Source organism: Talpa occidentalis, unplaced genomic scaffold, assembly GCF_014898055.3.
Source record: "Talpa occidentalis isolate TD23 unplaced genomic scaffold, MPIMG_talOcc4v2.1 talOcc4.6, whole genome shotgun sequence".
NCBI lineage: Eukaryota > Metazoa > Chordata > Mammalia > Eulipotyphla > Talpidae > Talpa > Talpa occidentalis.
In genome coordinates, this window is record NW_023604972.1 from 61,682,551 (window position 1) to 61,704,366 (window position 21,816).

The 21,816-nt window shown below is 35.8% G+C and overlaps 1 protein-coding gene across 14 annotated transcripts in view; it reads left to right on the forward strand.

The window, feature by feature from the left end:
- The window catches only part of BMPR1B (bone morphogenetic protein receptor type 1B), a 461,568-nt gene that overhangs the window by 250,265 nt on the left and 189,487 nt on the right, over nt 1–21,816 (forward strand). For 10 of the 14 annotated variants that reach the window (XM_054687894.1, XM_054687897.1, XM_054687898.1 and 7 more), the window contains 2 exons: nt 2,598–2,809; nt 4,531–4,626. The exons of 2 other annotated variants lie outside the window; for them this stretch is intronic. The gene's annotated coding sequence lies outside the window, so the exon portion shown is untranslated. The remainder of the gene's footprint in view (nt 1–2,597; nt 2,810–4,530; nt 4,627–21,816) is intronic. 2 more of the 14 variants (XM_054687901.1, XM_054687900.1) reach the window with 1 other exon arrangement.

A 21,816-nucleotide genomic window follows, 5' to 3' on the forward strand; every position in this document is an offset into this window, starting at 1 on the left:
GAGCAGGTGCTGTTGTGTTACCTCATGAGGTCTCTGAGCAATGGCACCTTCTGTTGCACGGTTGTGGGTTCTTACCAGTCTGTGTGGATGCTGCCAGAGGTCTCGTGGGAGGTCACAGGATTATGGCTGCTCTGACACTTTCCTTTATATGGGTCCTCATGGCACTGGTGAGGTGTCCTAGAAGGTTGTGAGGCCTCTGCCAGGTATTCTTGGGAGATCACAAAGCCCCTAGAAATTCTTGTACCTTTCTGGACATGGATCCTGGTTCTCAAAGGTCCAAGCTGGCATTGTCAGAGTTTTGAAGAAGACCGTGAGGCCTCTGCAGTTCTGGGAGGGCACTGGCTGTGTCTCCTGTCACTTGCTATTCGCAATTTGTTCTTCCTTACAAAGTGGTCCCTCTCTTTATAAATTCTTTCTTAGAAAAGACCAAATACCAACAGAGCAGTCTGCTTTGACTTTCTGAACACTCAAATTTTTAGAGCAGTTTAGGTTTACAGCAAAATCCTGAGGAATGTGCAGAGGTATCCCATGTATCCTCAGCATTCTCCACCAGGATGTTACAATTTTTTAATTGATGACTCTACATTCCAACATCATAATCACTAAAAATGCAAAGCTTGTGTTTCACTCTTGCTTTTATACCAGATTTGGACATAATGTAAAATGCCATGTGTCCATTATTAGAGTATCATATAGAGTATTTTTAACTGCTCCATAAATCCTGTATGTTTTGCTTATTCGTCCTTCCCCTAAACAAACTCATTTCATTTTGCTGTTTCCACAGTTTTGACTTTTTCAGAGAGTCATATGATTGGAATCATACAGTCTGTGGCCCTTTCATGTTGGCTTCTTTCAATTAGTATGCATATAAGGTTTCTGCAGTTACTTTAATGACTTGATAGCTTATTTCTTTTTGGTGTTGGGCAGTGTTTCATTGGATGATACATGATTTACCCATTCATCTATTGGGATACATTTTGGTTGCTCCCACATTTTGACTATTATGAGTAAATTGCTTTAAACACCATTTCCAGGTTTTGATGTAGACATAGGCTTTCCACTTCCTTGGGTAGATACGAAGGAATGTGATTGCTGGATCACGTGGTAAGAGTATGTTTAATTTTGTGAAACCTGACAAACTGTTTTTCAAAGTGGAGAGTTCCATTTTTCATTCTCACATGGTATGAATGAAATTTCCCTTTGTTCTGCATCCTCATTAGCATTAGGTGTTGTCAGAATTCCAGATTTTGGTCATAGGTGCATAGTGACATATTTTTACTTTAGTTTGCATTTCCCTAATACTTAGGATGTGGAATCTCCTTTCATAGGCTTATTTACAGTCTATATCTCTTTGGTGAGGTGTGTGTTAAGGTCATCAACCCATTTAATTGGGTTGTTTTTTTCTTATTGTTGAGTTGTAAGAGTTCTTATATATATTTTTGAGTGATAGTAATTTTGAGTAATATGTTTAAGAGTATATTTTGGGTAAAAGTCCTTTATCAAAGGTGTATTTTACAAAAAAGTTCTCACAGTTTTAGTTTTGTCTTCTTATTCTCTTTACATTCTGTAGATCATGAAAAAAATTGAAGTCAGACAAGCTTTAATGATTTAAGTTCTAGCCAAACCAGATATAACTATAAAAACTCAGGAAAAATCTTTAAACTTTCTGAAAATCAATGGTCTCATCTGTGAAATGGGAGAAATGATACCCATGACCTTTTATTCTGAGAATTACATACTAGAGATTTTTAATTTTAATGAAATCTAGTTGTCAGTTTTTCTTTTTGGATTATGCTTTGGTTATTGCATCACAACAAGTCATTGCCATGCTTGCAGTCATCATTTTCTTTTCTGTACCTCTTTGGAGTTTTATGTCTTTGCATTTTATGTTTAGACCATTTGAATTTTTTTGAAGGGTGTAAGATCAGTGTATTCATTTTCTGGTTTATGGATGTCTAGCTCAACATTATTTATTGAAAAGATTGTCTTTGCTATATATTATCTTTGCAACTTTTTCAACTTTAATCAGTTGAATAGATCTATTTACTTATGTATATATGTATAATAAATTTATACATGTATGTATATAATGTAGTATATGTATATATGTATGAGTATTTCTGGGCTCTGTATTCTGCTCCATATGTTTGTCTATTATTTCTCCAATAACATATTGTCTTGATTACTAACATTTATAGTTAATCTTGATATAGGCTGTAGTATCATTCCCCAAATTAGTTCTTTGTATTCAATATTGTAAGCCTTTAGTACAGGTTTCTTTATATTCACAAAATAATGTGTTGAAATTTTGATTGGGATTATATTGAATCACTAGGTAAAATTGGGAAGAACTGACATCTTTTCAATATTGAGTCTTCATACCTTTAACTCTTCCCTATCTTTCAATCATATTGCCATTTTACAATTGAATAAAAACCTTTAAGATTGTATTAAGAGGGCATAACAATTATTTTAATTTTGTCCATGGATTGTTTTGTTAGTCTCTTCTTTTTGTAATCATTTAATACTCAATGTTGACATTCTGGAAGTTACTTGAGAAAATGCAGCATAAGATTCTATTTCCCTTTGACTTTCAGAGGACACAGCTTAGTCTACTTCCTTGCCTGGTCTGAGGAGCTTCAACATCTTATTGAAGAGACATGCAAAGGAGATGTGTGGGAGTGGAATTAAGTCAGACATACGTGGATTGAATCCCAGTTCTCTCTTCCTTTGTTGTATGATATCAAACAAGCCACTTAACATAAACCTTTCTTCATCAAATCTATCTATCTAATATTTAATTTTTGAGGTAATATTTTTTGAGATTTTTTTAAATGCTTGTTAGGTCAGTAGTCACTAAATAAATAATAATACTATCCTTAGAACACAAGCTTCAGGAAGACAAAGAGACTTAACCAAAGTTCATGGTTTCCATTTGGACTCTATGTGGTGTAGTTTTATAAGTTTTGCCCAATACTGCATATAGTCATGTTTCTGCTATTACATGCAGTGTAGTTGCACTGCCCTAATAAAATCCCTGTACCCAGTCATCCTTTTCTCCCTGCCCCCCCAATCTCTGGCAACCATGGATCTTTTTAACATCATGGTAATTATACCTTGTCTAGAATGTCACACGGTGGAATCAATCAGTTTGTAGCTTTTTAGAGTGGCTTCTTCCATTTAGCAAATGATTGGATAGTTTCAATTGAGTCCGTGTCCATATTCTCAACTTTTGCAAAAACTCTGTGATTATTGGTCTGGCTAAGAGCAATGCTTACTTCACAACAATCTTTCTCTTATTTACATGAGTCGCCTCATGTAGAACATACCCTCATCCATTCCAAATGTTATATCCTTATAGAAAATTTAACAATTAAAATTTTCAATTCCTTAAGTTTTATTGCAGGAAAGTAAGATGGGGTGAACAATTGAAGAATTTTAATAATTAAATATATTACATAAACATTTGTGAGGAAGTGAGGTAGAAATAAACACCCAGAAAGTAAAATGTTTTGTCTCCGTACATCATTTAAATGAGATTGATTTTGTGAAATTGTTTATTCAGATTATATTGATCATATTTAAAGTAGTTTATTCTAAAATGTCCATTTGTCTAGTGGGGTAGAGTTAAATTCTTTGAAGATACGTATTTATGACAGGTAAAATATTATGTTTGTGAACTTGGTAATATTTGAGTCATTATTTACATTTTAAAACTCCTTTCAAGTGTCTCTGAAAATTGCTAGCCTACTGTATAAAATCCATGTTTTTTAACCTGGTGTATAAAACCCTTCATCACCTGTAGTTCTTAGAATTCAGCTTTTCAGTGCATTTCTCTCTTTCTGGAAAGAATTTGTTTTGAAACATTTCTTTGTGGCCAATTACTTAGTCACTGCATCCTTATTTAATGATTAGCAATATTGAAACAACCACCAAAATGCTTCCTAAGCACATAATGATCCTTTGGTCATTCACAATATGTAGTAATTCAATTTTATAAAGTTTGACTGAATGACATTTAAGTACGACTTTGATAAAGGATTTGAGATTATGTTGCTTGGCCAAAACAGAAACAATATTTCTTTTCTTGTACTCCACTTAGGCCCTTTGCTTGAAGAAAGCATATTTCTTCAGACAGACCTCATAATTGTCCTTCTGTGCCTGATTTGGGCCTCAGAAAAGGCCCATAGCATCTGTAAAGCTGGCAACAAAATGGTATTTCCAGGCAGGCACAGGGCTGCCGGGTAGTGAGCCAATCCACAGCTTTGTCTGAGCAGCTGAGAACTCTGCCGGAGCATTACCACGGTGTTCAGTAACACAGACCTGTTCCCTGAGCAAGGAAAGCACTGAGCAAGTGTCAGGGTCAATATTTATAGACCACTACGTAGCTGCCTTGTAGAGAGAGAAAAAGAGAAACACGTACACACAGGGCAAGAAAAGAAAGACTGAAAGAGTTAGTGAAGGGAACTTTCTTTTCTTTTTCTTTTTTTTTTTTTAAAAAAAAACAAACAATTCTTTTTGAACCTTCAGATTCTAACTTCTGCTGAATCATAACCATTTGCCGCCAAGCTATGACAAGAGAGGAAACAAAAAGTTAAAGGAGCAAGCCTTCCAGTAAGTTAGAAGGTAAGTAAGTAATTAGTCTCACTTTTACTTGTAAACTCCATCTCTCTGTTGGCTGCCCTGCATCAGTGAGGGAAGAGCTGTGTGGCATGCTAATAAGGAGGAGCTCCTGCTGCTTAAGAATGCTGTTGGTGGCAGTGCAGTTTGTGGGCTGTGCTTAGGAATGCTGTGTGCATTCACCATGTACATAAATAGCGGAAATGTTGGCAGCAGCCCTTGATCACTAATTTTATATTGTGCCCCACCTGTAATTTTCTTTTTCTTCATTATGTCAACCCAGAGTCTTTCAATTGATAAATTTTTGTTTGCTTTCACATTGATAGATATTAAATCATGAATATTAGTAAGTTGACAGTCGTGGGTGGTCTAGAAATGGAACTGGGGAAAAGTTCATATGAACATGTGAATATGTAGTAGACAGTATAAAAATGTGGAAGTTGTGAATGTGAGCAACATGGTTTTCTTCTTAAAAAAGAAAGCCAATGTTCATTTGATGCTACCCTAAAGTGAAATGATGACTGTCCCTGAGAATGGAGAGGCCAAGGAGTGCTGAAAAGTAAGAACAGACCTTCCTAATCCAAAGTGCAAAATCACTGGAACTTTTAGAATTCTTCTGTTTGTCCAAGTAACTTGGTGGATTGGTCCCTTAAAAAATGTGACTCTCTACTAGAGACAAAATTAGCATCTCTTGCCACATATCAATAGTTTGTTTTTTTTCCTTTCATAACATGTAGCACTTTTACACTTGTTTACAGTGTGCTCATGGTGTAATGTTGTTTACTTATCATTACTGTTTTGCATATCCAGGATTAACATGAAAAACAGTGGTGATGAAAGGCACAGAAATTGTTTTCTGTGTATTTTCTGACTTTGAACACCCATGGAATTTATATACTTACATGTTTTATATCTACAGTACATGGCTTGGAAAGTAAGTAAGGTGCTGCTTCACTGAAAGGATGACATTATCTAGATGAAGTATCTACTGACACCCACAGTTTCACTTTTGTTGGTTTTTTAATTGTAGAACTTAAATGTATTTGCATGATATTTAAAATTTTTAGGTTAGGTTATAGGTGGGGATTATAGTTCCAAAGGATTTTCTGTACCACATATTTACTTAAAAGTAATAAAGTTATTGTAGAGTTTAAACTATAGACCAATAGAGGTGCAAGGAAAAGCTTGTATCTGGCATAGGTTTTGTGTTAGGGCTGATGTACAGGAACAAGCTCATTCTAAAATAGGATAAACCGCATTCAAAACAGCAGGTAGAATAGGTCCGAAAGTCAGATGGGTAACTTAAAATGAGACTAATAGTTGTACAGTATTATCTTTGTTGAGTATATATATATATATATATATATATATGATTTTTCAAGTAATACAAAATGTTCAAAATCAATTTTAATAATTCAGTAATGTTTTAAGAATAATCTAATATGAGGCTATAAACTTTATTTTAATGCCCATTCAAAACTTATTTTGGCCTCTGAATCAAACTTTCTCTTTGTACTATCAGTTTGCTAATGAGTTGTAGATTTTTGACAAGTATGTTTATTTTGAAAATGAAGCCATGGTTAATCTAGAATGGGGTTTTTTAAAGAACTTGTAATTGTAATTCCAGTTCTTTATTCAATATGATTTATTCTCTTTTTTTATTTCATAAATTCATGGTATGTCTTTCCTACATATTTTTATTGGTTTTATTTTTATTCCTCCTGAAATATTGTTTCTGAAGCTCCCTGTGGTAACTTTGGGAAGGGAACAATGAATAAAAATAATAGATATAATTGAAAGAAATTACTAAATTTCAACATTATAAAGAAAGTAAAGAAAGTTGTGTCTTTAAACAGGAGATGAAATAGATAATTGTGATGATGGATGATAATGTCTAAAATGGAACTTACTTGAATCGAAGAATGGTTGAGTATTTTAAAACTTGAAATATCTTTTCAATATTATTTTTAGTTCTGCTGTCAATGATATTATTAATCATATGTGTAAATGACAACTTATGTGTAGCATACTATAAAAACAAATATTGTACCTTTTACATTATTTAAGCAAGATTAGTGAATTTAGCTTGAAATAATAATATTAGCCTCTGTTATACTACTGATAGTCAGTCCTCTCTACTACATTTTGAGTTGCTTCATCTCCCAAGCCAATGAATACCGTGCTTTCCTGATGGAGCCCTCCCAACCCTGCCTTTCTGTTTCCTGTAGATGAAGGTCAAGCTTCTTGACACGATGAGTCCCTTCTTGACCAAGCTGCTACTTTTCAGATATTCATCTGGTATTCCTTGTGGGCTGTTATTGACATCCCTATTGTCCTCTGTTTTATGCTCTAGCAATTGCTATCATCTTGTCTTACTCAAAACAATCCATTGTGTCCTACTTCCCCCACCCCCGCCCCTTGATTGAGTATGTTGCTCTGTTTATTGAAAACTCTGTTCCCCATCTTACCTTTGCCATTTTTAATGGAGGCATCCTCGCCACAACCCTGCTAGTCCTGTCAGCCTCCAGGCTTTGGCCCTCGCATAGGCTGCTGTCACAGCACTTGCACAGTCTAATTTAATACTGTGTTTTGTGCTGCTTTTTCCATATGAGATTGTAAGCTATTTGTAGCCAGATTTTAAAATTTATTATTTTGTGTTTCTCTAATTATCCATATAATACAACCCCTCATATAAAAGCTACTCAAGAATTTGAACTATAGAAAAATTTTATCATATTTATTTTAACCCACTTTTCTTTATAGAATTTATTTTTTTGTATTTTCAAGTTTTTACTTTTTTTATGTATTTTCAAGTTTTGATGAATTAGATTGATGGACAGTGATTCACTGGTACATGATACATGCTTTTGAAAACAACAGCAGTGTTTTAAAATATTATTTTGTTTTTCTTTAATCAAAAGTATCATGTTGGAGTACGTGTGTTTATCCATGCAAGTACTTATTTGTCAAAGTCATCACTTGTTTGACTAGAAAAAGTTCAAAATTGTAATGTTTAGCACATACATACTTAGGATAAATAGTCCAGAAATGTTAATTTGTTTGATAAAATATGTCAATAATATTAGCTAATTGATGTTCCCATGTGAACTATTGTTATAAATAAAATGATGCAGTAGCAAATTAAAGAGGGTTACTGATAAAGGAGTATACCTCCTAAGTTTATTTTCAATTATTGAAAATAGAATTTAGGAAAAAAATAGAAAATCAGGACTTGGAAATGCTCATATATGAAAGGTAATGTACCATTTCATTCAGAAGAAGGATTTGCTCCTCAAATTAGTAGCAATGAAAGAAAAAGATTTTTTTTTAAAGTAGTTGAGAAATAGCTGTTTTCTTCAGTTCTGATACGTACTAAAAAGTTTTATTTTTTTAAATTTTGCCACCATACATATGAATACTTACTTTGTATATGAACTATTTTGTAACCAGAAATAAATGTTAAGCATCATGTACAATTTATGGTAATTCAAAGTTTTTATTATTTGATTATTTTTACTTTTTAGTGTATTCTATCAGCTGTTTCCACTACCGCTTAAGTTTTGTAACTCTGTTCCAGATGTAACTAGGGCTCTTTTTGTTTGTTTAAAATTGAGTTGTATCTGTCTTTGGAATGAAAATAAAATTGTTATTTTCATAGTAAAATTTGATAGCCTTTTAATTTGCTTGGAATAGATGGTAATTCAATCTGGAATTTCTCTTTAGGTTTATTTTCTCCACAGCACCATACAGTAGTTAAATAGTATGCATGGAGAAAGTATCTTGCCATGCTGTTATAAATATAAATTTTATGTATCTCATTGACACATCAAATAATGTACAGATTCTAAAACTGAAAGGACAGGATTCCTTTGGTCATGGACATAGAAGTGTATCTAGTTTCCATCAGCCAGGGATGAGAGAAACCCAAGCTTATCTCAATATTAAAAGTTTATGGCAAAAAAAAAATGCAAAAAAAAGAACACCATAAACTAAAAAACAAAAACCACCACTAATAAGAGGTAAATGAACTTTGTAGTTGGAATGAGGCAGAGCAGTAGTGTTTTATTGTTAGTAGCTTACATGGCAATCAAAGTTTTTCAACAGCTGTTCATGATGGAGAATTAATAGAAAGTGAAAGAAGAATTAATAGAATCATAGAAGTGTAACTTTGAAGCTCTTCTACTTTGTTTGCTTTTATAAAAGTAAAGTATAAATGTTTGTGGCACAGCAGGTTGAGCACAGTGCTTTGAAGCTGTCTGCAACCTCTGCAGTGCCGGTTCGATTCCCGGCCAGCCGGGGAGATTCCCACATGGCTCAGCAGACCTCTCCTGTCTCACACGCTGCTCCCCTTAGCAGTGTACTTCAGCAGATCTGCCTGTTTGCTCCCCACTCTGTCTCTGGTAAATCCTATCACCCTCCCATGCCTCTAACCTGTACCCCAGCTCTTGTATAAATAAAATAAATCTTTAAAAAAAAAAATGAACTTTCCAAACATCATCTTTTAATGTAGCTAGTTAAAATTCAGGTTAAACAGTATATAATCATAAAGCCAGTATTTTATCATTCTGGCTTTTCTCATATTTGTAATTACTCTATTTTTATGCTTGATGTTGCATGTAAAGCTTAATTCACCATATCTGTTTTGTGTTGTATTAAAGTCCTTTTCATTATTTCATATCTCCTAAAAGTTAAAGCTAATAATTATTGCCTCCAATTGAAATGGAGTACTTTTCCACTCAACCACAGTTAAAATATGTTTTAAAGATAAATAGCTTTTCTGGCTTTCCCCATTTCCCCAATTTGGAGTACAGTCAGATTTATGCTACACAACCAGTTTTCTTTTCTGTAGAAAATGGTAGATAATCGGGCCTCCCTTTGTGGCGCAGCGGTTGAGCGCTGGGTTGCGAAGCTGCCTGCATCCTCTGCAGCGCCCGTTCGAACCCGGGCTGCTCCCTGGCCACTGGAGGAGGGTCCCGCATGGCGCACAGACCTCTCCTGCCGCCCGCTGCTCCCCTCAGCAGTGTGCTTCGGTCCTTCTGCCTGCTCTGCTCCCCGCTCTGGCTTTGGTGAATCCTCTCACCCTCCCACACTTCTGACTGTACCCAGTGCTTGTATAAATAAATAAATAAATATTTAAAAAAATATTAAAAAAAAAAAGAAAATGGTAGATAATCATAAAGCAAAAGAAAAAAAAACTGCAAAATCAACTTTTATGCTTTGATGATATCTAAGGGAATTTTAATAGTCAATGTTTAAAACAATGTTTTGTATTATAACATTGTTTTAGATCATTATTTGTTCAAATTTACAGCTGGTACAATGTGATTAAAACAAAACTCAATGAACAGAATATGCTTTTGCAGACAACTTTGAGTTTCAACTAAGTTTCTTTTAAAAATGTAAATTATTAAAGGAGTAACACTAGCTTGTTTTGCACCTGTCCTCTGCTGGTAACAATATGCTCCTTTATAGCTGTGCTCAGTACTCCCAAAGACAATTGAACTCTTTGGTTCCTTTGCTTGTTTTTTTTTTTTTTTTTTTTTTTTTTTTTTTAAGATTTATTTATTTATTTTTATAAGCACTGGGTACAGTCAGAAGCGCAGGAGGGTGAGAGCCAGAGCCAGAGCTGGGAACGGAACAGGCATACTGACGAAGTACACTGCTGAGGAGAGCAGCGGGCATGGCAGGAGTGGTCTGCACACCATGTGGGACCCTCACCGGCCGCAGGGGATCGAACCGGCACTGCAGAGCTGCGGGCAGCTTTGCAGCCCAGCGCTCAACCGCTGTGCCACTGGGGAGGCCCTGGTTCCTTTGCTTCTTATTAATATTAGGGTTCCTGGAAATAATCCCTTGTATATTGAGTTAAAGAGTTTTCCCTCAATAGCCTCAACCTGTGATTTTTGTGCTCTCCCCCTTCATTTTCCCTCACATCAAAATCAGTCTCCACCTACCTCTGGAATTAGTGAAAAGTCCAATTATCTCCTCCTAAATGAACATTTTCCATAGGATTATCTGTCTTTTCAAACTCTTGCCTGCTATGAGATTTATAATTTTTAATCTTTGTTATTATGATAGTGATATGAATCTGAAGGGAGTATCAGTTACTAACACTTTGTTCTTAATCATTTTTCTATTAATTTTTTTTCCCAGAGGCTGCATTTCTTTTATTGGTTTAAAAGAATTCCTTTTTTATTTGTATTATTTTATTTTATTTTTTGAATATTTATTTATGCATACAAGAGCTGGGGTACAGGCCAGAGGTGTGGTGGAGGGGAGAGGGTTCACCAGAGACAGAATGGGGAACAGAACTGGCAGATTGATCAAAGTACACTGCTGAGGGGAGCAGCGGGCCAGTAAGGAGAGGTCTGCTGTGCTATGTGGGTTGCTGCCTGGTGGGCCAGGGGATCAAACTCATGCTCAGAGGCTGCAGACAGCTTCATAGGTTGCCTCTTAATGAGGTCCAGAATTCATTTTTTAAAACCAAACTTTTTAAAGTTCTATAAGTTGCAACTGTTTTCACAAGCTTTTGATTACTTGCATTTTAAAAAAAAATTGTTTTGAAACGTGTTGAAAAACTTTTATCAATGATAATCAATATTTTCTCTATGTCCTTTGTATCTTAGAAAGTGTTTTATCTTTTTTAAAAAAAAGTGTTTTATCTTTTAGAAAAAAAATTCTTCTACATTTGTATATTTTAAATTATGTAACTGCTAATGCTATGATTCATGTAGTGATTTTGTTGAATCATTATTTCCCCTTTCCCTATGTGTGTGTGTGAGTGTTTGTGTGAAGACACTTTGATCTTGTGCTCCTGTGCTATAACTTCAAATCTTTGTGTTCTCAATTTTACCTCATTAGAATTTTTATCTCAGGAGTAAAAGTTCATGTTTCTTCTTAAGTGAGATTTTAACCATTGAAATATGTTAGGGTGTTGTTAGATTTAACTTGACAAGCTCCTTGAAACTACTGTCAACAAAAGGTTGCATATATTATGGTAAAGCAGACATATTAATAATATGATTCTGTGTAAGAGATTATATAATAATAATAGGCACCATTTATCAAGGATTTCTAGATAGATATCTGACATTCTATCAAAAACATTAGCTATATGATTTCATTTAATCCTTGTTTTTTTTTTAAGATTTATTTATTTATACAAGCAATGGGGTATAGGCCAGTGGCACGGGAGGGTGAGAGAATTCAACAGAGACAAAGTGGGGAGCAGTATTTCAGTACATGTACTTGTTCTGCTCCCCACTCTCTCTGGTGAATCCTCTCACCTTTCAAGCACCTCTGGCCTGCACCCCAGCTCTTGTATGCATAAATAAATAAATCTTAAAAAAAAACATACCCTCTCTTTCCCTCTTATCTCCACCTCCACTCCCTACCCCCACTCCCCCCAATTTTCTTTTCTGCTCCTTATTTTTCCTACTCCCCTTCCTTATCTTTTTAAATATCTTGTACCTAACTGTCTGTTGCATCTCAGCCAGTATCTGCCATACAAAGTTGTTACCAGGTTATTATTGCTACATCCTTAACTTTAGCATTTCCCTTTTCCTTTTTCTTCCACCTATCACTGAATTTGTATCAGAAAACTTCTTCAGGTGGGTGCAGTTAGAAGAAAACATTGCAATTTTTAATTGAAATATTAAATGCCTGGAGAGAAAATTGTACCATAAGTTTGTGATTTATTGTTTCGTATTATAATTAATGCTAACTTGGTCAGTATTATGCACTGAATATTTGTTTATATGACAACCATTTTATTTAAGAGTAATTCTGTGAGTTGAGTATTATTATTCCTTTTTAAAATGAGAAAATGGAACTTGAGGGGGGTAAACTAATTGTTCCTGAGATCACACAACTTGGGAATTTGTAGATGTCAGACTGAAACTGACACTAAAAGTTTTATAGTACACTTTTCCTTTAAAGTACGCACTTTTAAGTTTGAGAAGGAGCACAGCAACGCAGGGTCATCCCCTTATAACAGAAATCTAAAGCACAGAGTAACACTTATGCTCCCTACAAGGAAAACAAGACTATTGGTATTTACAAATAGGAGAAGTATAGTGTAACTTTAATATATTCTTGTTTCATTGCTTGTTTTTCTAAATTTTGTGACTATAACAACATTTCCTTTTGAAAAGAGATATCAAAACTTAGCATAAGTATATTCTTCTAAAGAAAATCTGTGCTACATTCTAAAATGTTTTTGAGGCTGGTTAAGTCTTCTGTAATTTATATATACTTTAATTTCAACCTGATTCTAATAGATTTTCTCTGTAATTACATACCACTCTGGGATGGAATAAATTTTTAGATCACACCATTATAAGAAGATATTTTCAGATTATTTAGAGATGAGTTATAATTCTTTTGAGATTATTTCTTTACCTTGCTCTGGATATTTATTAAAAATTACATGGAGCAAGAAATTTCACTAATATAGATAATCTTAGTCTACTGAGAAATTTGTTTTTCTATTTTAAAAGGCTTGATCTGGAAGAAATTTATATTATATGTAATGCTGGTCTTTAGGAAGTGTCTGTTAAATTTTTCCTTAACTGTTCCAGTCCCATATTTGTAAAATATAATTTAAGATTATTGCAATTATGAACTGAGGTGTAGACCAGAGGTGGGTGAGAGCATTCACCAGAGACAGAGTGGGGAGCAGAACAGGCAGATCTACTGAAATGCACTGCTGAGGGGAGCAGCGGGCAAGATAGGAGAGGTCTGCTGCGCCATGGGGGTTAGCTCCCTAGCCAGGCATGGAATTCATGTCTCAGTGGCTTGCAATAACTTGATAGTGCTGAGACTTTAACCCCTGTGCCACCAGAGAGGCCCAGAAAGTTCTACATTTTAAAAGTGTTTTCACATCCAATGTTCCCCCTTTGTTTTAGGCTTCCACAAATGCTTTGAAACAAATAATACATTTTGTGGATGAAAAATTTAATATGGTATAAAAATAAATCAAACAATTAAAAATAAATAAATATAAAAAAAGGAAAATTTAATATGGGGATTAAGAGTCCAAACTGAAAAGACTAATATTTTGACCTTAGGAGCATAGTTATATATCTTGATTAGTTTAATAGCGCTAGATGGAAATGTAAAGAAATTAATATGCAAAAACTAATCCAAGTGCCATTGTACTACCGCAGCGGTTGAGCGCCGGCTTGCGAAGCTGCCCGCAGCTTCTGCAGCGCAGGTTTGATCCCCGGCTGCTCCCCGGCCACCGGAGGAGGGTCCCGCATGGCGCACAGACCTCTCCTGCCACCCACTGCTCCCCTCAGCAGTATACCTCGGTCCTTCTGCCTGCTCTGCTCCCCGCTCTGGCTCTGGTGAATTCTCTCTGGGTTGCAGAACTGCCCACAGCCTCTTCAGCGCCAGTTCAATCCCCGGCCTCCAGGCGAGGGTCCCACATGGCGCACAGACCTCTCCTGCCGCCCGCTGCTCCCCTCAGCAGTGTACTTCGGTCCTTCTGCCTGCTCTGCTCCCCGCTCTGGCTGGGTGATTTCTCTCACCCTCCCGCGCTTCTGACTGTACCCAGTGCTTGTATAAATAAATAAATCTTTAAAAAAAAAAAAAATGAATAGCATGTGGATGTCACTTATGAGAAAAAAAATTATAACTGGTAATTATTGAGAAATCTAAGTAATTTATTGTTACTATTTTTGAAACTGAGAAAATAATTTAATATGAACACTTATAGGAGAATTATGTGGCAGTCTAGTTTAAGAACCATTGAATTATCACATATAAAGATTCTTTTTTTTAAGATTTATTTATTCATGCATACAGGAACTGGGGTACAAGCCAGAGGTGTGGGGAGTGAGAGGATTCACCACAGACAGAGTAAGGAACAAAACAGGCAGACTGACTGAAATACACTGCTGAGTGGAACAGCAGGTGTTGTATGCTGCGCCATGTGGGTAGCTCCCTGGACAGCCTGGGATTGAACTCCTGCTGCAGAGGCTGTGGATAGTTTCACAGTGTGGTGCTTAACCCCTTACGCCACCAGGGAGGCCCTAAAAATTCTTAATAAGTATATAGTGCAATAGCAATATTTTCTGAAAGATTTCCATAAGCTTTGTTGGAATGACAATTAAGAGTTTGTAATGGTTAAAGACTTGAATGTATAACCTGAAACCAAAAAATGCAGGGAACTAAACATTGACAGATACTCTATAACATTGGCTTCAGTGAAGTTTTGGGGAACTTGTCTCCAAAGGCAAGGGAAACAAAAATAAAAATAAATAAATGGGACTACATCAAATTAAAAATCTTCCTTACAGCAAAAGAAACTATTGGGCTTCCCTGATGGCTCAAGGGGTTAAGACACAGCCTATGAAGCTGTCCACAGTCTCTGCAGCAAGAGTTCAATCCCTGGCCAGCCAGGGAGCAACCCACATGGCTCAGCAGACCTCTTCAGACTTGCCTACTGCTCTCCTCAGCAGTTTACTTCGGTAGATCTGCCTGTTCTGTTCCCCACTCTGTCTCTGGTGAACACTCTCACCCCTCACATCTCTGGCCTGCACCCCAGCTCTTGTATGCATAAATAAATCTTAAAAAAAAGAAACTTATGAAAACAAAGACCCGGGCCTCCCTGTTGGGTTAAGCACAGCACTGTGAAGATATCTACAGCCTCTGCAGCATGAGTTCGATCCCCAGCCAGCAAGAGAGCTACCTACATGGCAAAGTAGACCTGTCCTGTCTTGCCCGCTGCTCCTCTCAGTAGTGTGTTTCAGTCACTCTGCCTGTTCTGCTCCCACTCTGTCTCTAGTGAATCCTCTTATCACTGCACCTCTGGCCTGTACCCCAGTTCTTGTATCCATAAATAAATAAATCTTTAAAAAATTAAAAATAAAAAATAAAGACCCAACTGAATAAGAGAAAACATTTGCAGATCATATATCTGACAAGGGACTAATATCCTACATCTACAAAGAACTCATATGATCTAACAAAAAGTAAACAAACAAACAAGAAATACAACAACTAAAATAAAATATGGGCAGAAGAGCTAACTAGAGCTCCAAATAAGGCATACAGATGGTCAACAAGGACATAAAAAAAATGCTCATCATCACTTACCATTGGGGATATGCACATCAGAACCACAATAAGAAACTATCTTATGCCTGTGAGAATGTCCTATATAAAAATGACCATAAACAAGTGCTAGAGGGAAAATGGAATACACTATTTGTAGGTATGCAGACTGGTCTAGCCCCTATGGTAAATAAAATGGAGGTTCCCGAAAATATCAAAAATAGATCTTCCATGTGATCTAGCAATTCTACTACTAGGTAGCTACCTGAAAATAGAAAATAAGTAATGTAAAGTGATGTGTGCATTTGTATGTTCATTGAAGCACTTTTTATAATACCAAGTTATGGAAACAACTTAAGTGCCCTTGTACAAATGAGGATAAAGAAGATGTGGCATATATCCAAAATGAAATACTACTCATCTATAAAAATGGCACATGCTTACCATTTGTGACAGCATGGATAGAGCTGGAGGGACTTATGCTATGTGATGTAAGCCAAAAGGAAAAAGACAAAAAATAGGCAGTTTCACTCATGTGCAATATATATAAACAAAACAAAGGGTCAGACAAAACCAAACCAAAAATAAATTCTCAAAGGCTGACTATACAGTTATGGCTACCAGAGAAGTAGAGAGAGAGGGTGGACAACAAAATGGAAAAGACAATGGTCCTTGATACAGAATAATGGATGACTTGAGAGTGGGTGCAGTGTGATAATGTACATCTGAAGAGGTGTGATTATATACATCTGAATAATATATAGTATTATAAATCTCAACAAAAATGAGGCCAGATAAACTCAGGCAGTTAAAATAATCTATTGAATTATTGAATATTGTCTCATACTGTATGGGTAAAGTTATGACAGCATGAGTACAAGAGTTACATAAACTACTTACAGTATTATACAATTTTTAATGCAGTGAATTTAACAAATTGATTTTATTTTCCATTAACCCTCTCCACTTTATTTTTTTTTTCCTCTCATCATTGGAAATGATACATCCATGGGAGACATCTATGGCATCTCTTACACTTTCTCCCTCTGAGTATCATGATTCTTGATTCTGAGCTGCTATTACAATCAGTGGCTAGATGTTCATATGGAAAGTTAAATTAATTCCTTCATACCACTTTTATAAGCAGAATAAAATTTTACATGGAAGAATTACTTTGCCATACAATATAATATTTTAAAATATTTAGAAATTAATATATAGTATTTTGGGGATAAGTCTTTATCTATACATAAAAAAGAGTAAACCATAAAGGAAAAGATAAATTCAGCTGCATTAACATAAGAAAAAGATCATGTTTTCACCAGGAACTCTATATAGAATAAGGAAAGTAAAATATTGTTTATTGCATCGGATATGCTAATTATCCTGTTGATAAAGTTTAATCAGGCAATATGGGTGTTTTGGTGGTGGGTGTAGTATATAACAAAACTTGAATAGGGAGATCCTATGCATTAAATCATATACAACATTGTCAGCCAATGTTACCTCAATAAATAATGAAAAATAAAACTAAACAGAAATTTCTAAATGAGAAAATCCAAATAATCATCAAACTATATGAAAAATTGCTGAATCTCAGAGGTAGATAAATATGATTTAAACTAGAATGATATGCTATTTTGTCTCACCATGTTGATAAAATATGAAAGTCTGAAAGTACTAAATGGCAAAATAAAAGGTACTCCTATGTACTTTTTTATTATAAATTTTATTTTTATATTCCCCATACAATTGCGACCCCCTTATTTTGACCCCAATCCCTTCCCTCCCCCCCCTCACCCCCCATAGAGTGTCTCTGGTTCATAGTTGTTTGTTGATTTTGATTTTTACTTTCTTATAGTTATTCTTTTTCCTGGTCCCTTATTTAAGTTTTCTAGATTCCTGCTATGAGTGAGACCATCCGGTATTTATCTTTTTCTTTCTGGCTTATTCCACTGAGCATGATCCCTTCCAGAGCCATCCATGTTGCTGCAAATTGCATGTGTTTGTCTTTGTTGAATGCTGAGTTATATTCCATGGTGTATATGTACCACATCTTCTTGATCCAGTCATCTATTTTTGGGCATTTGGGTTGTTTCCAAAGCTTCACTATTGTAAACAGAGCTGCTATATACTTTTAATGAAGAGTAAATTGATATAACTAAATTGATAAATTCAAATTCAGATAACTGTATTCTTTTGCTTAGCTGTTCTACTTCTAGGTGTATATACCAAGGTGAAAACATTTTAGCTTGTGGACCACGGGAAATAGATATTTTTCTTTTTTGAATCATAACCTTGTGCTTTGTAGCAAAATGTAGAGAAATAATTCTGGAAATAACCCACTAGAAAGCATAATGGATGAGTTTGAGAAACATTCAAATACAGTAAAAATTAAATCTCATTTATACTCATGAATGTGCATGAATTCCCACAAGATAATGTTGAATGGAGAAAAAAAAAAACTCACAAAGAGGGAGAAAACTATTAACTAGAGTCAAATGAAACAGAAATATTAACAGGCATTTCAAAATACAGAGGATCATAAGAGATTAGTCTGGACATCTATATGCCAACTAGTTGAACAACCTGGAAGGAATGCACAGTTTCTTAGAGCTTTAAAACCTTCAGAGAACTGAATCAGGAAGAAATAGAAAACCTGAAGATTTCAATTGCAAGTCAGGAAATTGAAGCAGTAATCAAAAATCTCCCCAAACCCAAACATCCAGGACCAGACAGATTGACTAGGGAATTCTACCAAACTTACAAAGATGAACTAATATGTGTCCTCCTCAAACTCTTTCCACAAATTGAGGGATAGGGAATACTGCCAAACATTTTATGAAGCCATCAGTACTCTGATATCAGAACCAGGCAATTGCATAAAAAGTAAATTATAGGCCAATATCTCTGATGAACATAGATGCAAAAATTGTCAACAAAATCTTAGCATACTGAATTCAACAATACATTAAAAGGTTCTATGTAATGACCTATTGGGATTTGCTCCAGGGATGAAAGGATAATTCACATGAACAAAAGTAAACACAAAAGTCATATGATCATATTATTAGGTCCAATGAAAGCATTTGCTAAGACTCAAATTCCATTAATGATAAAATCCCTTACAATATGGGACAGATTGAACAAACCTCTACACGATAAAAGATGTGTGTGTGTGTATGAGTGTGTGTGTGTGTATTAGAGAAAACTTCAGCTAACTTTGTCAGTGTTGAGAAATTCAAAGCTTTTTTTCAAAGATCAGTTTGAAGGCAAGGATGTTCACTTTCACCACCATTCAACATTGTATTCAAAGCCCTATCTAGAACAGTCAGGGAAGAGAAAAATGAAAGGAATCTTAATTGTACAAGAAGTAAAGCTATGATGGTTTGCAGGTGACAAGGTGATAATACAGATAGAAAACTGGAAGGACTGCACTAAAGAAATAATTGAAAGAATAAATCAGTTCAGTAAAGGAAGTAGGTTAGAAAATCGATTTACAATATCAGTTGTGATTCTGTATGCAAATGACCTAAAAGAGAAAGAAATCAAGAAAACAATCCCATTTATAGCTGCGTAAAATAAATAAAAAATAATTTAATACTGAAATATAACAACATAGGATGTGAAGTACCTGTACAATGGAAACTTTACAACATAGTTAAAAAACAGAAGGCACAAAGAAATGGAAAGATACTCCCTGCTCATGATTTGGAGGAGTAAACATTGTTAAAACCCAAATCAATATACAGATTCAGGGCCTCCCCAGTGGCACAGTGGTTGAACGCTGGGTTGCGAAGCTGCCCGCAGGCTCTGCAGTGCCTGTTCGATACCCGGCTGCTCCCAGGCCACCGGAGGAAGGTCTCACATGGCACTCAGACCTCTCCTGCCGCCCGCTGCTCCCCTCAGCAGTGTACTTCGGTCCTTCTGCCTGTTCTGCTCCCCGCCCTGGCTCTGGTGAATTCTCTCACCCTCCCGCGCTTCTGACTGTACCCAGTGCTTGTATAAATAAATAAATAAATAAAATCTTTAAAAAAAAAAATACAGATTCATTGCAATTCCTCTAAATGTTTTTATGACATTCTTCAAATACTGAAATTCATGTGAAACAACATTTCCTGAAAAGCTTAAGCAATTCTGACAAAAAATAAGAACTATGGTATCAAACACCTAGACTTCAAACTATACTGTAACTCTATAATAAATCACTTAGAAGTGATAAGTTGTTCCCCCTTACCCCCCCCCTCCCATATATCTGCATTCTGTATCTCTTCTTTGGAAAATTACTCAGCTCCATTGCCCATTTTTTAATTGGATTACTTGGTTGTTTTTTTTTTTTTTTTTTTTGATTAACATTGATGAGTTCTTTATGTAGCTTGGATATTGACTCCTTGTCAGATGTGTGGTGTGTGAATACCTCTCCCACTCAGTAGTATGTTTTTCTTTGAGAACTTTACACATTTATGACATTTTTGTGTGCAGGGTTTCTGTTGAGAAATCTGTAGTTTATCATAAATAGGTGTTTCCCTATATAACTCTTTTTTTCTCTGGATGTTTTTGGTATCCTTTTACTATCACTTGTTTTTCAGCAGTTTGGTTATAATGTGTCTATTTGCATTTATTTTGTTTGGGATTCTTTGGACCTTTTGGAACAAGATTATCTGGCTCCTTTTTCAGATTAGGGAGATTCTTACTTTTTGTTTCTTTAAATAAATTTTCTATGGCTTTCTTTTTTCTTTCTGGGATCCACAGACACAGCTTCTCTCGAAATTATCCCAAAGAGCTTTTGCTTTGTTTTTATTCTTTTCAATCATTTTTTTTCTCCTAACTGATCTGTTGTGTGTTTGCTGACACCTGTGTATTCAGGCTTGCTGGTTCTGTCACTGCTCGTGCGTGTCTATCATTGAGGCTCTCACATTTTTGGTTCAGTCATGATCTTTTTAAAGTTCATTAATACCATTTGAAGCAGTCTTTGGTTTTCTCTATCTCTTTTGTATTCCTGATTTTGTTCATTCATTGTTTTTTTGTTTGTTTTTTTTTTTTTTAATTTCAAGAAGCATGGTCACAAATGTTAAAATCCTCTCAGGCAAGTGTTGCCATTCTACTGGATTCAGATTTTCTTGGTTTTTTTCTGTTCCCTCACTTGTGGTAAGTTCCTCTTTTCCTCAATTTTAGTTTTTATGGGTTGAGATAAAGAGTTTTCTTGTCTTGATGATTAGCCTTATAGTACATTTAGAAATTGCTTAGTAGACCAATGCATTTGGACCTCTTCAGATGACCAGAGCTGCCTGAGGGTAGGGACAGCAAGGGACTAGGATGTTGCAGGTAATCCATAATAAAAATTCAAGCCTCCTAAGGTGCTGAAGATGCTTAAGTTTGAGGAATCTGGAGTGACCACCCCTCCCCTTGTCTTAATTACTCAAAGCATCCCAAATAACAAGTGAGATAATCTCAGCTCTAGTATGCAGGGTTTTTTTTTTTCTTAAGATTCATTTATTCATGCATACAAGAACTGGGGTACAGGGCAGAGGCGAGGGAGGGTAAGAGGATTCACCAGAGACAGAGCAGGAAACAGAACAGGCAGTCTGACTGAAATGCACTGCTGAGGGAGCAGTGGGCGAGACAGGAGAGGTCTGCCCCACCATATGCGGCTGGCCGGGATTGAACCCACGCTTCAGAGGCTGAGGAGAGCTTCAAGGTGCTGTGCTCAACCCGCTGCACCACCAGAGAGACCCTCTAGTATGCAGGATTTGATAAAAGTGGGGTCCCTCCACACAGCAGAGTGGAGTGGAGCAGAATGATCTGAGAACTGTGTGTTCACACTATGGACAAACTACTATCTGGAGTGGTTTATGTTTTTTGAGGTTTGCAATCAGTAGGTGTTCCCTTGTATATAGGTCCTCTCCAGACCTCTTTCAATTCTCTTTCAATAGTCGTAGCACAAGGAGTGCCTATAGGTAGGTAGACTGGTGGCTGGTGATTTTTTTTTTTTCCATTCTCTTTTCAAAGTCAGAGCCTTGTCTTGGAAAACTAGCTTCTGTTACCCGGGCCCAGGTATTTCGAGCTGGGTTAGTGGCAGTATACACCATATATAGCTGTTACATGGTTGTTCTTTGGACTTTGGTCCCTACTGGAAATGAA